The 17,941-nt window shown below is 37.2% G+C and overlaps 1 protein-coding gene across 1 annotated transcript in view; it reads right to left on the bottom strand.

The window, feature by feature from the left end:
• The window catches only part of LOC117223874 (protein dissatisfaction), a 43,204-nt gene that overhangs the window by 7,337 nt on the left and 17,926 nt on the right, over positions 1 to 17,941 (bottom strand). The gene's annotated exons all lie outside the window — the stretch shown is intronic.

The raw sequence follows: 17,941 nt of genomic DNA, 5'->3' as shown, positions 1-17,941 counted from the left end.
GAGCTAAATTTAATAAAAACTCTGAACATATTTAGTCCTTGATGCATAACTTATATGTTAGGTCATGGGTGAGCCAAAACATAAGGTTATTCAGTATAAGATAGAATGTAGTTTAAGATAAAAATTATGTAGTATAAGATAAAACGTCGAACACTGGAACCGAGCAATGCGTGCCTCAATAAAAAATGGCAAGATCGAACATATTTACATTTTACCTGATTATGTCCTCACGAATGCATATTTATAGCTTCAGTAACGTTCAAATAAACAAACTGATATCCTCATAATGCATAATTTATTCGCTAGTAGTATTTTCACCATTTCGATACGTAATAATCGAAGAAATTATTCCAATATTATTCTCCTTTATCAAACTTTATTAATCGAGCAAAATAACATGTAAAGACAGGTTAATGTGATACGATTACGTGTACAGTCAGATATTTGACCTTTCAGTGGTGCAAAGTAGACGGTAGAACAGTCCACGAGAACAGAGTTTTACGAAATTGCGTTACCCAAACCTTTGTTACAAGCTCAGTCGAAACAGTTAAAAAAGACGAATGTCTTATATCCTCTCGCATTTCTACAATTCCTTCAAAAAAAAAACGTTGTAGCCATCGTCCAGCGCAGCAGTCTCCCTATCATCTCAAAAGAAATACAAATCGTTTCGTCCACTTTAAAAAAAGTCGTTCCGCTTCAACCGTCCGAATATCAACGAAAAATCACTGTACGTTCACTGGCGACGATGACTAGCAGCCACGTCGGTAATCGAACGGAAAAATCGACAAAAAAAAACTACGTATATGAAACCATCGGAAGCTTCAAGGAACCCTCGAGGAAGCCGGTACAACCCTTAGCTATTCCGCCGATAATCTCGATCCCCCGATGAGAAGTCCTCCGTAAGTCAGATTCCCCATCGCCGCCGAGCATCTCTTTGAAATAGTTGGTCCGATTTGCACAAGAAACACCGGGGTCTTACCGCGGTCGAGCCGGGCTATCCTCCCCCTTGGGGCCGGAGGAACGGCGCCGAGGAACCAATCCACCCGTCACGATCAAGAATCACAAATCATCCCCTAATAGAAGGCCCGCGAGTCCCCGGTTCTCATCACTCCGTGGTCTTCTATTAATATCACCTAAGAACTTAACGGTGGGAGCGAAAAAGTCCACGCAGCCTGCGCGGAATTGAGTCTCGGGGATGGTGTGGCCTGCTGGAGATGTACGAGCCCTGTATTTTCGTGGTCCAGGCGGTGGGGCGGGTTGGTGGTAGATAGGTCGACCATAGGAACGGCTCGTAGGAGGGTTGAATACGCCGCGGGAGCAACGGGGGGGAGAGGGGGGACGCGAGGTGGCTGGCCGGGCGTCCGCTTCTACTGGCTCTGCTCGGCAAGACACCGTCGGAGAAGGGTGCGAGAGACGGAGAGAGAGGGGATGATAAGAGACAGAGGCGGCTGAACGTGGCGGGAGGGAGAGAGGGATCAATCTAGAGAGGGAGAGAGAGGGAGAAGGAGAGAGAGTGAGAAAGAGAGGGAGAAGGAGAGAGAGTGAGAAAGAGAGAGAGAGTGAGATAGATGAAGAGAGAGGGGCGACGGAGAGACAAAGATAAGGAATCTAGAGACAGGCATACACTTTGAAATATGTAGAGGGTGTGTCGATGTAGGTGGCAAGGGACAGAGCGACGGAGAGAGCGAGAATGGAAGTGCAACTGGGTACCTAGCACATCATCATTAATGAGGCTGAGCGGATAGCAGCCGTGGATTCCCACGTTCGCACTGGCGTCGCAATATCTGCGCTTGATCCAGCCTCGGTCGGCCATTGGCGGCGTAAGAATCTCCCTTCGACTGGGCCTTTGACGACGGGATCGCGTGCCTGCGACCGGGAACCTCCGCTACGGATTGAGAAGGAGGTCAGAGATCGACGGAGCGGGCTCGTTTCGTGTTTTCAGAGTAATTAATGCGCGACGGCTGGTTCCTTTAAAGCCACTATCCGGGAAATCTCTAGCGGGGTTGATTAAAGTGATTAGAGGGTTGGTTCGCTGACTCTGCGGAACGAAAGTTGCCGGCTGGGCCGTCTAACTGCCGACGGAACGACGTTGCTGGATTTTTACACGGATTTCGGATCGGCTCGAACGATTTTCGACGAGAATCGACTATCATCGACGAGGTGTTTTTTTCGTTCTTTGCTTCGTTAGGTTGTTAGACAGCGGCGGAGAGAAGGAAGTTTAAATGTTAGATGGTATCCGGAAACATCGTAATTTTAAGAGAATGTAATCATGCATTATCATGCATTATGCACATCGAAGTAGGGTGAGTGCAGGTATTACTGCGGTTTCTTAACGAAGGCGAACTTTGACAGAGGAAGAGAGACCTTTTACACCAATAAATTGACAACTCGAGCTATACCAATTATTCTTTAATTTGAATATTTACTTTTCTCGAAATATTGGATCTCTCAATAATCTATAATATTATTTAAACGTTATTTAAACTGTAACATGTAGGTATTATTGCGGTTTCTCAATGAAGGCGAACTTTGACAGAGAAAAAGAGACCTTTTACACCAATATATTCACAACTCGAGCTATACCTATTATTCTTTAATTTGAATATTTATTTTTCGCGAAATATTGAATCTCTGAATATTCTATATTGTTATTTAAACATTATTTAAACTGTGAAGTGTAGGTATTACTGCGGTTTCTCAATGAAAGCGAACTTTGACAGAGAAAATAAGACCTTTTACACCAATATATTCACAACTCGAGCTGTACCTATTATTCTTTAATTTGAATATTTATTTTTCGCGAAATATTGAATGTCTGAATATTCTATATTGTTATTTAAACATTATTTAAACTGTGAAGTATAGGTATTACTGCGGTTTCTCAATGAAAGCGAACTTTGACAGAGAAAATGAGACCTTTTAGAAATTAACAATAAATAATTGACAACTGTATCTATTATTCTTTAACTTGAATATTTACTTCTCTCAAAATATTCTATAATCAGATCTCTGATTATAGATCTCAGATCTCTGAATAATCTAGAATATTATTTAAACGTTGTTTAAACTGTGAAGTGTAGGTATCACAATATTAAACGTAATTTAAACCATGCATTTATTCACCCGTATCAGTTTCGTGCATTTGATATTCTCGCGTTGCGAAATCGTTGTCGAATAGTAAAACGAAAATATTCGTCCGCCTGGGTGCAGAACGTTTTACAAACGGAAACTACGGTCGCGAGTGTACACGTTGGAAAGTAAGGTGCGGCAAAATCCGCTTCGGGTCTATTTGTTTTATAGACTAAATTGGCCGTGCATCGAAACAGGTACAAATATTATTATTTTTCGAGTGTAATAATTGTTTTTTCGTCGGCGAGCAGCCCGCTGGAGGAAAAAACAGCAAGCGGCGCGCACGTTGTTTGCTTTATAAGCAAACTTCCTCGCGCACGGCACGCAGTCGGGATATTAGAACGTGAATTCATTTTTAAAAGCATCCTCCTGTACGTTTTTTGTTCCCGTTGTACCGCGCGGTTTGATCGGTTATTAAAGAACAATATCCCCTGGAAACGAACAAATGCTCGAAAAATGCTGCGCTTTCGTTCGAAATGCTCTGAGATTGTAAGATTAATGTGGATAGGTAGAATCGATAACAATAACGCGTATAATATGGCGATCCAAAGATAAATGAAATTGCTGTCTTTTTTTAGGTTATAACAGAGCCGTTGTATATTTATAAGGGAGTTGTACAAAATCATTATTGCAGATGCGCTTTTGTGAGCGTCTTCTGCGAAATTCCTTCTAATTAATAAATCACGATACATTGCAGAAACAACTGGATTTAAATCTTAGAAATTTTTAATTTTATATATTATATAATGATTATTCTGTACTTGGTTAACATATATTATTTAAGTCTTTATAGAATAAGTTTATTAAGGTCCACGTTTCTGTAAATGCAATCGATCGTATTTCAAGTCGGCAAGACGAATTTGAACGCAACTCTGAGAAATTAAAAAAAGATTAGATCGCTGATTTTAAGCATTTACGGTGAATTTTGTAGATGAAACACAAAACAGGACGGACGTCGCGAGAATTAAGTATATAGTAATAGTAATATAGTATAATAATATAGTAATATAGTAATATATCATAGTATAATATAATATAATATAGTATATAGTATATAGTATATAGTATATAGTATATAGTATATATACTATAATATAATATACTAGTATTATATAGTATTAATACTATATATACTATAGTATATATACTATAATATAATATACTAGTATTATATAGTATTAATACTATATATACTATAGTATATATACTATAATATAATATACTAGTATTATATAGTATTAATACTATATATACTATAGTATATTAATACTATTATATAGTATTAGTATATATACTATACTATATATAGTATATAGTATAGTAAATTTTCCCTAACTGACGCTCAGATTGTACAAAAAAATGGACAACATGGGAAGAGAAGATACGAGCCTTTGATTCGAGCCTTGCCGTTCGTTTTTATACTTACCGATTGCCAACAACTATAAAAACTAGCCGAAAGGCTGGAATAATCGTACCTTCTTTTTTCAAATTGTGCATTTCTGTGTACAATCTGAGCGCCAATTAGAGAGAATTTTCTGTACACCAAACTGGCCGAATTAAAATATCGAGGAAAAATAATGGTCCCGGAGCGCAAACGCCGTTTGTTATATAATATAAAATATTACGGTGTTTATACCGCTTTGCGCGGCCTGCGAAAAATCAGAATAAACCATTCGTTCGGATTTTCTGGATTTTAAACATTTCATCCGTTTTTCGTTAATTGAAATCATTATAAAATACACCGACTGCATATCAATTTGGCCTGCGTGTATTTTTGTTATATAAATTGTATAAATGAAACGTGATGACGAATGAAAGCGCATACATTCATTAATTCCAATCATCTAATAAAATCGCTAATAAATCACTAAATTAACATACGCTGGATTTATTTGTGTATATCATGATTTTTTTATTTATAACTGGAATAACTATTCAATATCGTTACGATATTATTAACTAAATAATATTCAGCGTTTGTAATAATGTGTAAGAATTTCTTTTAAGTTAATTAACGAAATTATTTGTTTCTGTCGTGGAGAAACTTTTATTTCGAAATTTCATTAATTCTAGTGAAAGCAAATGTTTCAATCTCAAGAATTCTGTTATGTATTCTCATTGGAATTTTTATAATGTGAGAATTGTTTTTCAAATATTGACACGTGCAATACATTCCAATGTAGTTTATGAAAAATTTTCTGAACCGGATAACATTCTTTTGTTCGACAGCTCATTTTTGAGATCATTGATTTCGACAATCCGACGGGGATACGCGAGCTATTGAACATAACCCAGCTCATGCGTCTGATCATGTTCTACCAATTCTACTTCTTGTAAATACTGGAGCATCAAATATTATGATTAGACTGCAGTTTTTATGCGTTTGGGACGAAAATGAGCGAGTGAAACTGAGATAGCGAAAAGACTAAAGGAAACTAAAAATATTTGTCAACTAATTAAATTGATTAAGAAGAGAAATAAGATTATGCTTGGCACATGTCTTTTTCAATTGACACAGAAAATTCGTATTTTGCAAAAAGATTCCTCGATCTAACTATTAGACTCCAGGTTCCGATAAAAAAAAAAGTTAAAAAAGCAGAGAGTTCTATTTATCTTTCATTGTCATTCCAAATAATGGCAAAATTAAAAATAAAATGTAACATAGTCGTTGCACGGTAAACAATCGTTTAGCACCTCTAACATTTCAAAAAACGAAGATCCAAGCGATTCAATCCACAGTTAAGAAAATTAAGTTCTATCTATCTTTCATTGTCATTCCAAATAATGTCAAAATTAAAAATAAAATGTAACATAGTCGTTGTACGGTAAACAATCGTTTAGTACCTCTAACATTTCAAAAAACGAAGATCCAAGCGATTCAATCCACAGTTAAGAAAATTAAGTTCTATCTATCTTTCATTGTCATTCCAAATAATGTCAAAATTAAAAATAAAATGTAACATAGTCATTGCACGGTAAACAATCGTTTAGCACCTCTAACATTTCAAAAAACGAAGATCCAAGCGATTCAATCCACAGTTAAGAAAATTACGTTGTATCTATCTTTCATTGTCATTCCAAATAATGGCAAAATTAAAAATAAAATGTAACATAGTCGTTGCACGGTAAACAATCGTTTAGTACCTCTAACATTTCAAAAAACGAAGATCCAAGCGATTCAATCCACAGTTAAGAAAATTAAGTTCTATCTATCTTTCATTGTCATTCCAAATAATGTCAAAATTAAAAATAAAATGTAACATAGTCGTTGCACGGTAAACAATCGTTTAGTACCTCTAACATTTCAAAAAATAAAGATCCAAGCGATTCGGTCCACCGTTAAAAAAATCATTGCCTTCTTAAAACTTTCGAATCCTTTTCGCAACAGCGAATACATTCGATTCGAGCTGCCCTAATAAAATAACGACACGGTCGGTCACAGGAGACCCCGAGGCAAACGAGCAACACGCTCGTAAAGCCGTTCGTTTCCGTTGAACGCTCGCGGAAAACTAAATCTGCAATTACATCGTCCGCGGGCGCGAAACAAGCGGCCGAATTTCATGCTCCTTAGGGCGCGACGTCGCGCCGTCGGTCGGCGAATTTTCCGGCAAAAATTCCGCAAAGCTTGCCGGCCGAGCGGAGAAGAATCCGCGGAACGTAGTCCGGGGCGTCGGCGGAACAAACCTCCAATTTCACATCCGGGATGTCCTCATCCGGGCGCCGCCGCGCGTCGCGACGCCCTCCACACGTGCGCGACCAGTGTACACGTTCCTCTTAATTCGCCGGGACAATTTTTCGCCCGGCGTAAGGGGCTTAAGGGGGCGATTTTCGAGTACGTGCGTACTCGCGATCCGGACGTGGAATGGACGTAGGGATTAGGATAGCATGCGCCGGAATGGACCGCGCCCTGTTCCCTTTTCCCATTCAGCCGCGGCTCTCTGTTTCGCTACGGGGCCGAGATACTCGTCCCGGTCCTCGTTCTCGTTCTCGTTCTCTGCACATCCAGTGCACACAGAAGCCACGAGCCGCCCGTAATACTCGGCCCTGGGCCACGTGTGGCCCACAATGCGAGTTCCCACAGTTCGAGTGGCGTCGGGTTATGTAGCCGAGCAACGCGGGCCCAGGTTAAGGCTTCGCGTTTTGTCATTCACGCCCCCGGACCGAGGAAAAACGCTGACCGGGGGGGACAAGCGGGACAAACGAAGTCCGGAGGAGAACGCGGCCGAGAGGAGAGGAGGCAGATTTCTACGGAAAATGGAGCAACCGGGGTGTGCACCCTTGGCACGCGTCGTTGAAGAAGGCGACGAAGGTGAAGAAGAACGCGACGCGCGGTGATCCGATCTTATGGGAGGACAATAATTGTAGATTCTGAAGTAATTAATTCTCGGCTGAAGAGATTTAATAATTTTTTAAAGAGAAGACGAATAAGAACGCGACGCGCGGTGAGATCTGATCTTATGGGAGGACAATAATCGTAGCTTCTGAACTAATTAATTCTCGGCCGAAGAGCTTTAATAATTTTTTAAAGAGAAGACGAATAAGAACGCGACGCGCGGTGAGATCTGATCTTATGGGAGGACAATAATCGTAGCTTCTGAACTAATTAATTCTCGGCCGAAGAGCTTTAATAATTTTTTGAAGAGAAGACGAATAAGAACGCGACGCGCGGTGAGATCTGATCTTATGGGAGGACAATAATCGTAGCTTCTGAACTAATTAATTCTCGGCCGAAGAGCTTTAATAATTTTTTGAAGAGAAGACGAATAAGAACGCGACGCGCGGTGAGATCTGATCTTATGGGAGGACAATAATCGTAGCTTCTGAACTAATTAATTCTCGGCCGAAGAGCTTCAATAATTTTTTAAAGGGAAAATGAATCGATTTGTAATAATATACAGTTGTGTTAAGAATATTGCAAGGATTTCTTGTTTTCCGTTTGAATGAAAATATCTTTTGTCAATATTTAGTATTGCAATTTTTTAGAGACTCTCTCTCTCTCTTCTGTGTACCGACTAATTTTTTTATTCGAAATGTTTTCTTTTTATTCAGAATTAGTGGGTGTCGAGTGACGCACGTTCTAACGTAATACATACGTAATTGATACATGTTTGTATATAATAAATGAACCTGCAATATATATGTCAATGCAACAGGTTAATAAATGATAAGAAATTGTGTACGAAAATATTTGCAAAAATCTGACATTAGCAGCATGTTCTTCGTAAGATCTTCACAAGCATTAAATTAGCATTAAATTAGAATTAAATCTAATTATTTCATAATTATTGAAATATATATTGAACACGATATAATATATGATTAATATATTATAAATATATTAATATAAAAGATAAATATACTATTTGAAATATATAATATATTTATTGAGACATACGGGGTGAGTCACAAATTAGCCCCACGTTTCTCAGCCCCTTCCGATGGTTTGACAAGAAAATGTTTCCCACCAAAGTTAATTAGTATTTAACCGATAAGAAATTGCAATTGTTTAAATTTAAAAACGAATTGATTTTCGATAAAGAAAACCAAGCTCACCGTCATATTTTTAAACGAAACTAGATAATTTTATCTTCATGCTATTGTAGGCGACGTCGATGACATCGGAGGAAAAATTGCCATGAATCGATTTTATATATATTTATCATATATATATATATATATATTATATATTATATATTCGGTTTTACATAAATTTTTCTGTCATTTCACACATTAAGATCTGAAATCGAGCAAACGAGCATTGCAAACAGCAGTGCCAGGACGAATTACTTTAAACAGTGATTTCTCATCCACGAGTTCCCACAATTAGAGTTCTACTCTCTCTTAAAATCTACACTAAACGATTTCACCGTTTCGCATAATCGATCAACGAATTCTCACGATAAAACTCGTTCCTCAAACGATATCGCTCGTCCCGACAACGCGACAAAATGACTTCCGAAACGCGATCCGCGCGGGCTAAACTAATTAAACTAATAAATTAGTTTTGCCCGTGCGCGAGATAACGGATGGATTCCGCGTTCACCGGACCACGCGGAAACCGATTCGGGCTAAGCCGATGGAGAACGGGGGCCGTGTGGAAAGAGGAAAAAAGGTTCGCAGCGTTTCGCTAGCGGAGAACTTCGAAATAGCGAAACTGCGCCGCGGACAGCAAAAAACCAAGCGGATAAGGAAGCAAGTATACAAGTGACAAATACAGCCGAGGGAACACCCAGGGAGAACGAAATTTGACTGTGTGTTTGGGAGCCTGCACGTGTGACGATCGTGTGTGAAGGGGTGGAGGCGGGGGGGAGGGAGGGGTCGGTGCTCACACGGGCCATGGATCACGGGGCTCACACTCTCTATCCTGCTAAACGGTAAACCGATCTGTGAACATTTCAGCAGTCAGCGATCTCGAAGGCTAATCCCCGAGTGAGTGGGGTTGATACATCGACTACCACCACCACCATCGCCGCCATCACCCTCTACTACCACCACCGCCACCATCGCCACCGCGCCACCCTCGACGCCAGGCGTCGCCATCAACGTTTCCCTGGCGTCCTCGTCGGTTTAGCCGATTGGAGGGGCCGAATTCGCGATTCGTGTGTCGGACTCGCGTGTAGGACGCGCCCGTACACGTGTTACCACTCCATAGAGATTCATATGGAATGCCCCCGTGTGCACGGGCAGCGACGCGTACGCGAAAGGGACACGACCTTGCGAACCTTTTTCCTGTCTTCTGGAAAATGCCGCGCCTGTTGCAGCGCCGGCACCGATCCCGGTATCGTTGCTCGCGACGCGAACGAATTTTCACCACGAATATTCCTCCGAGATGTGTTTTATTATTTATTTATTTATTTATGTATTTGTTTATTTATTTACTTATTTATTTACTTACTTATTTGATAATTCGTTTACTTATTTATTTATTTATTTACTTAATTATTCATTTATTTATCGTTTGTTGGACGTGCTAGAGAGCCTTATATGGTACAATATAAATAAATAAATATATATATATACAATATAAATAAATAAATATAAATAAAATATAATATAAATGATACTGATTGTGGTCAGTGCACGATTTCTGACAATCTGTACTTATTTCTTCTCACTCGAAGTTGACAGTTGAATGTAGCAATCAACAGATCTTCAAACTTCAAACTAGTAAATATATTGTTTCTAGTAGTTAAGTACAATTAATAAAAATACTATTTTTTTCCTATTTTTTACACCAGAAAGTAGGGGGCTAGTTTGCCTATTAGTATTTTTTTAAATGGAATCGTATGTTCTTTCGCTGCTTAATATTCTGTACAAAAAGGTATTAACCGATTAATATCGAGAAGACATATAGAGACATATTATATAATACACATGTAATAATATATATGTATTTAATATAATATATATTATATATATAGTAATAATATATATGAATTTAATATAATATTTATTATATATATAGTAATAATATATATGTATTTAATATAATATTTATTATATATATAGTAATAATATATATGTATTTAATATAATATTTATTATATATATAGTAATAATATATATGTATTAATATAATATTTATTATATATATAGTAATAATATATATATAAATTTAATATAATATATATTATATATATAGTAATAATATATATGTATTAATATAATATTTATTATATATATAGTAATAATATATATAAATTTAATATAATATATATTATATATATAGTAATAATATATATGTATTTAATATAATATTTATTACATATATAGTAATAATATATATGAACTTAATATAATATTTATTACATATATAGTAATAATATACATGTATTTAATATAATATATGTATATCATATTTATATAAGAGGATATGGAGATATATAATATATGGAGACATTTTAATTTTAGCGTTGTTACGAAATCACGACTTCCTCGATGAGACAAATATTCCAGAAATTCTGACCGGAAAGGGTTGAGCGTTATTATATTCAATAATCTCATCATTTTCACCCTGAAAATGTGAAAACACCGCCACCGGACAAGTACACCTCTTTAAGCTGCGATCCTTGTGTAACAAGTTTAAAAAATTAAAAAAAAATCGATTGTCCTTGCATAATGATTGCGCCGCAATCCAAAAGTACGTTACAAAAGTGTGTGCTCTCGAAACTGTGTAATCGGATTCACAAAAATAATAGAATTACAGACTATTTACTGCGATGCGACCGGATAAGCTTAAAAGCTTAAAACGCGTTTCCGCGAAATCACGTTTTCGAAATCTTCGTAACAAACAATTCGAAACCTCAATTCCGAACGAACCTCGTCCGATTCGCGTCGGTAAAACACGGTTGTTTCTCTTATAAATATCAGATGTTGCTAAATTCTTCGTGTTTCCCCTTGAAAGCAGGCTCGATCTCGATACAATTTATTTAAATATATGAGAAAATTATGCATTTCTTAGAAATTCTACACAATTGCAATGTACAATTACGTATGTACATGTTCATATTATGTACAGACATGATTGTACACCGCCAAGTAAATCAATATAAAAATGTAACATAAATTAATTAATTTATAATTAATGATTTTTGGTAATGTAAGGATGCATCTAGAGATCCCAAAAAATCTTATTCTGACACTGTCCAATGGTTTTCCAGAGAATACTTCATAAAACTCGCTTACTTCATCCCTGTTACACGAGAACACCCCTTTAATAGAATATCAAATTCGAAAAAAAGAATTATCATTATATATATAAAGAATTTTTATATTATAAAAATTCGATTATTTGTGGATTATTTGTTTAGATCGTTACCGATTAACCCTTTGCACTGAGTGGTGACTCCGAGACACCACTAAAATTGTTATATCACGTTCTAAGATAATGTTTACATTATCGAAGCTTAGATTTTAAGCATTATTAAAAGCATAACTGTTGTATGCATCACACTATTCAATTTCGTATGCATAAAGCGTCGTTTAAAATTGTCGCATAAGATGCAAATAAGTCAGAGAAATTACGTTATATATATAGAGAGAGATTTACTTTAGATTTAATAGCATTTAATATGAAACCTTTTTTACTTTCAGCGACGATGAGTCTTTTTATACTCTAAATATATTATCACCTAAACGTCGTTGTTATTTCGCAGTATCGTTGGCTTAGAGTCGCGAGCTGCGTGCGATACGGTATGCAAATACGATCCATGTTAACAGTTTAACACGTCAACTGGATGCGTCGTCTGTTTCTGGAATGGTATTTCGATCCACGTTACTATACAAGTAGGTATGTTATGCAAATTGCCAGGAGGGCCAACGCATATGATATTTCGCACATGTTTAAATGAGATGACCATCGATTAATGGACTGTTAGATAGGATTATGCATTTCCTGCACCTGACTCAGAAATCCTTGGTTGGACAGAAGGAACACATACAATTAACTTCGGCAGAGACACGTGTTTTAACGCGATTTGTTGCTGTCGCTTACCAAAAATTTAACTTGACTCTTCTATTTAGTCCGACAACTTTTTGTTCTAGAGCCAGATGAAAAAATTAAAAACAACTTTCTTACTTTCCTCTTGTCATTCCAATCGATTGTATTTTTCGCAAAAAATTCGTTAGCCGTTGTCTAGCAAATTAATCCCTCTTACAGTGATTGTGCATAATTATAGGCTCGAAGTAACTTTGAAATTGTTACTGATGTCTGAACGAAAACTTAACAAAATACCATATTTATGTATCTCTATTTTTTATTATTTCTCATATGGAAATATCAAAAATATGATATTTCGTTAAGTTTTTTTCTTGAAATATACCGGGTGTTTCGGCTGAAGGAGGCCACTTACATTGCTGAGAATGATGATATAAACTCAGAGAGAGTAGCTTTTACATGTTTACCGATATATATTTTCTGTATATATTCTCTATATATATTTTCTATTATCTTATCCTATATATTTCCATATATACTTTTTATATGTTTTTTTTTATACTTTATTTTATACTTTCTATATATTTCCATATATGAGCCGTTTATTTTGAAAGTGGCATAAGTCACTTTACCGTAATGAAAAGTGGTGATTTTTTTAATGTTTATACGAAATTATTTATACTGAGAAAAATATCAGTATCCTGACATAACAAATACAAGTAAATCTTCTCGAAAGTTAGCATCCATATTTTGAAACGTGTTAAAACGCAAACCCTTAAATATATCGACTTAAAAACAAAGTGACTTATGCCACTTTCAAAATAAACGGCTCATATATTTCTATATACATTTTCTATTATCTCAAATATGTAAATAAACGAATACGACATTTTGTTAAGTTTCTGTTCAAACATCGCTAAAAACGTCGCAGTTACTTTCAGTCCATAATTACTCACACCACTCCACATCCAAAAAAAGACATTTAGATTTCTTCAATTATAAAAAAGTCACGCTGTTTCAAAAGGCATTCGAATTATTTCACAGCTCACTCTATCGCATCGCGAACCAAATAGGACGACCTCCGATGCTCCTAATCTATCTCCTGATCTTACGCTGCGCTCAAAAATGCACTTTTCTGCATACCGATTTTCATCCCTCTGGCTCGTCCACCCCCGTGAACGAAAAAAAGGTGTAAATGTTCGTTGTCGAACCGCTGAATTTCCTCGAGCATACCAAAGAAGAAGCACAATATTTCCGAAATGGTCATTCGCGGTGCTCCCGTTTTACATAAACATCCGGCGGTAAACGTCTGTAAAAAAAAAGAAAGGAAACGATCGGTTCGCGAATGGATGCGACACGTCGCATCCGACGCATAAGCTAGCAGATGTAATTCTCGCAGTTATGTGAACCGTATATGTACGTGATGCAGCTCTTCTGAGCGTTAGTATGACAGGTGACGATCAAAGCCCAGCTTAGCGCAACGAGTCGTTCAGTCCACACAGATCGTGCCCTACCACAAGAGGGAGAGCATGCAGAGCCACGTTCCGTCTTCCTCTTTTCTCCACGGTCTCAGCCCGATACCATATCGTTCCTCTCTGTTTCTCTTTCTCTAGTCCTCCCGCTCTGCACTGCTCTCTCTCTCTCTCTCTCTCTCTCTCTCTCTCTCGCTCTCTCTATCGCTCTCGCTCTCTTATTCTCTCTCTCTCGCTCTCTCTCTCGCTCTCGCACTCTCTATCGCTCTCGCTCTCTTATTCTCTCTCGCTCTCTTATTCTCTCTCGCTCTCGCTCTCTATCGCTCTCGCTCTCTTATTCTCTCTCGCTCTCGCTCTCTTATTCTCGCTTTCGCGCTCTCTCGCTCTCGCTCTCTCTCGGTCTCGCACTCGCTCTCGCTCTCTCTCGCTCTCTATCGCTCTCGCTCTCTCTCGCCCTCGCTCTCTAGCTCTCGCTCTCTTATTCTCGCTCTCTCTATCGCTCTCGCTCTCTTATTCTCGCTCTCTCTCTATCGCTCCCGCTCCCTTATTCCCTCTCGCTCTCGCTCCCTCCTCTCTCTCTCATTCTCTCTTCGGGACCCGCTTTACAGTTTACCGTTTATGTGGATGGATTGATGCTGCCGGCCGCGTGTACGGCACGCCTCGCTTCGTTGCGTTACCAGCCGTCCACTCCCACGCAACCCCCTTCCATCATTCTCGCCCCTGTTCTATGGTTTTCGCTGTGTCTGCCTTTCTTCGCTGCGCCGTGGTCTACGAAACCGCGCTGGCTACAGGGCCAACCGATCGGTCGAAACTGTAACGCCGTAGGCTCGATTTGTCCTCGACCGATCTCCGGCCAGTTTTCTTTCGGCGACGGAGACGATCGTTCACTTGTCGCCGGCTGGACCACCCGGCATGATCCATTCGGGAGGGGGAATTTCTTTCTTTTTTTTCGGGGGTGAAATCCTGACCCTTCGCGAGACTCGATCGTCATATTTCCATGGGCGAGTACGCGTCGCAGGACAAAAAACATTGCGAAAGATTCTGCGTGACTTGGACATTTGTTTTTACTTTCACTGGTAGCATTGTTGTTTATGTTTTAGGAATGTAAGTCGCTTTGTTCCCTAGGAAATGCGTAAGTCAACGGCCTCGAAAATTGAGGCGAAAAATGTAAACATGCCAGTCGATATGCGACGAATGAGACAGTCTTCGGTGAACCGGCAAACTGAACGCTACGAAGGAGGTTTTTGTTTGCGATTGTTGTTATTGGGGATGCAATATTTGAAGGGATATTGCGTGAGCAATGGTTTTTGACTGTACAGAATGCCGCATGGAAAAAAGCTATGTGCGACGGAGATCGATGTAATTAATAATTTAAAGAAGGAAAATTAATGAAAAGTTGTGTGTAGTTCATGATTGTTTAAGAAATAAAGGAAAATATGTTGAAGAGAACCCTGGTGGTCGTCCGAAATAAAGAAGTATGCGAGAAAGGGAACAAATTTTTAATATTTTAATATTAATATTATTAATTTTGATAATATATTATTGATATTAATAATATTACTATTATGTACTTGGATTGATTGCTGATTGATAATTAATTCTTCTACCTGAACCCGGACTGGAGATTAGAAAAATGCATTCTTTGATATTCCCTTTAATATCTTTCTATTGCTTTTCTTGTTATAATTACAATTTGTGTAATGAAATAAGTTACTTGCTACGTATAGTGAATAAATACCGTCTGAAGTATGTCGTGTTTGGTCTCATTTTAATTGGAAGAATCTGAGCACACACACAATATATTTAAAAAATTTTCATGTATAAAAAAATTAGAAATTACAGTACAGTAAATTCTCTTCAATTGGTTCATTTTGATCAAGAAAAAAATTGCTAATATTATTGAAATTAACACAGCAAAACAAACTTTAGCGTTTCACTTGTTGAAAGTGAAATTATTATATTATATTATATTATAATATTACATGCAGCATGTTACAGAAAATAAAAATTCTTTACAAAACGACAGCGAATTTTGGAAGATTTAGCATAGCACCGTTGCGAGAAAACAAATCAACCCTTTGCACTCGAAGCTATTTTAACTGTAAATATAAAATCATTTTTCTCACTTATAGTATTTTTATTTTATACGATAAAATGCATTTTATGCATATGAAATTGACTCTTGGGACTCGCGCGATAGTTACACTCTTAACAATAATATTTTTATATAAAAATATAATATAAATATTATAATATAAAAATATATAATAACATAATATAAAAATTGTCTTAGAACGTGATGTGACAAATTTTAACGGTGCCTCTGAGTCACCGCTCGAGTGCAAAGGGTTAAAATAACAATTTCAATTGCAGCGAGCAAACTATGAAAATTACCGCGCACCTTCGTCGAGTAAAGGGAAGGAACGCGGACGGACGTCGAAGTTGCTTTAATCATTTCTTTGTTTTCGAAACGTCGGATCGCGGGAAATGATGGAAGGTTGGCCGAAGAACGAACTATTGGAAATAATCTCGATTTTCTGCCGGTGAAAGGGGCAAACACCGGGGCGCGTCGGTTTAATTCCGGTTCAGAGTACTTCGTACTTCCAGAAAGGGTGGCTTCGAATTATGAACGGAAACAAAGAGATTTAAACTTCGAAGTTGCGAGCGGCGATCGATTGGGCATGAAACGAGGCAAAGTTTGCGGATCCAAACGCCTCGCCCGATTTGAATGTGTACACTGGAAATGATGTTGACCGTACGGCCCGAGAGAACTAAGGGGTTCATTATTCGGTCTTGACAAGTCAAGACTGCGAGACTGACACCTCGGGCTCTATGTCGTATTCATTTATTCTACGGCTAGAACAACGCAGATTTTTATTTTTTTAGAACACTTCACAAGCATCGGTTTCCAATAGATTCGAAATTCCATAATTTGGGTTTTCACGAAAATGTGATATATGAGAGTACTTTATAATGTAATTTTATTAACTAAACCATGACAACGTGACAAAACTGTAAAACACTCACGGATATTGCCAAAAATTCTATGTAACTTGAACATTTATTTTTCTTATAATATTAATATGTAATATTATATATATGTATATGTATATAATATATATAATATATTAATAATATATATATATATAATATATATATATTATTATATTATTATATAATATTAATATATATTATATATTATATACATATACATATATATAATATTACATATTAATATTACAATAATATATAATAATAATATTACATATATGTAATATTATATGTATTATATATATTGTATTCTTCAGTATTATTGTTTACGTTCTAGGAAAGTACGTCGCTCTGTTTTAGGAAACGCAGAGACGAAACTATAATCACGAACATCGCGAAAGATTCTACGTAACTTGGACATTTGTTTTTACTTTTACTGGCAGTATTATTGTTTACATTTTAGAAAAGTACGTATATAACTCGATCCGCGACGAAACGAGACAATCCTCGGTGAACCGGCAAACTAAACCAAAAAAAAGAGAAGTTCTGTTTCCTATTGTTGTTACTGGACGTGCAGTATTTAAAGTGATATTGCGTGTGCAATAGTTTTTAATTATACAAAATGCCGCACAGAAAAGAGCTAAATGCAACGGAGATCGATATACTAAACAATTCAAAGAAGGAAAACTATTCGGTGCAAAAAATTGCCCATAACTTAACCCTAATAAGGGACAAGTCGTTCTGTGGTTCATAATTATTTAAAGAAATACAGAAAAATATGTCAAAGATCGTAGGTCGTCCAAAATCAAGAACTGTGCGAGGAAGGTGACAAATTTTAAGACGACATGCTTCGATTTCTACATTACAAAGAAATTCAATTAATTACAAAGAACGAGTGTCAGGGCAGTGCAGA

This window comes from Megalopta genalis, chromosome 6 (genome assembly GCF_051020955.1).
Source record: "Megalopta genalis isolate 19385.01 chromosome 6, iyMegGena1_principal, whole genome shotgun sequence".
Taxonomy (NCBI): domain Eukaryota; kingdom Metazoa; phylum Arthropoda; class Insecta; order Hymenoptera; family Halictidae; genus Megalopta; species Megalopta genalis.
The sequence above is the reverse complement of the archived record's forward strand: the minus strand, read 5'-3'. Positions and strand labels throughout refer to the sequence as shown.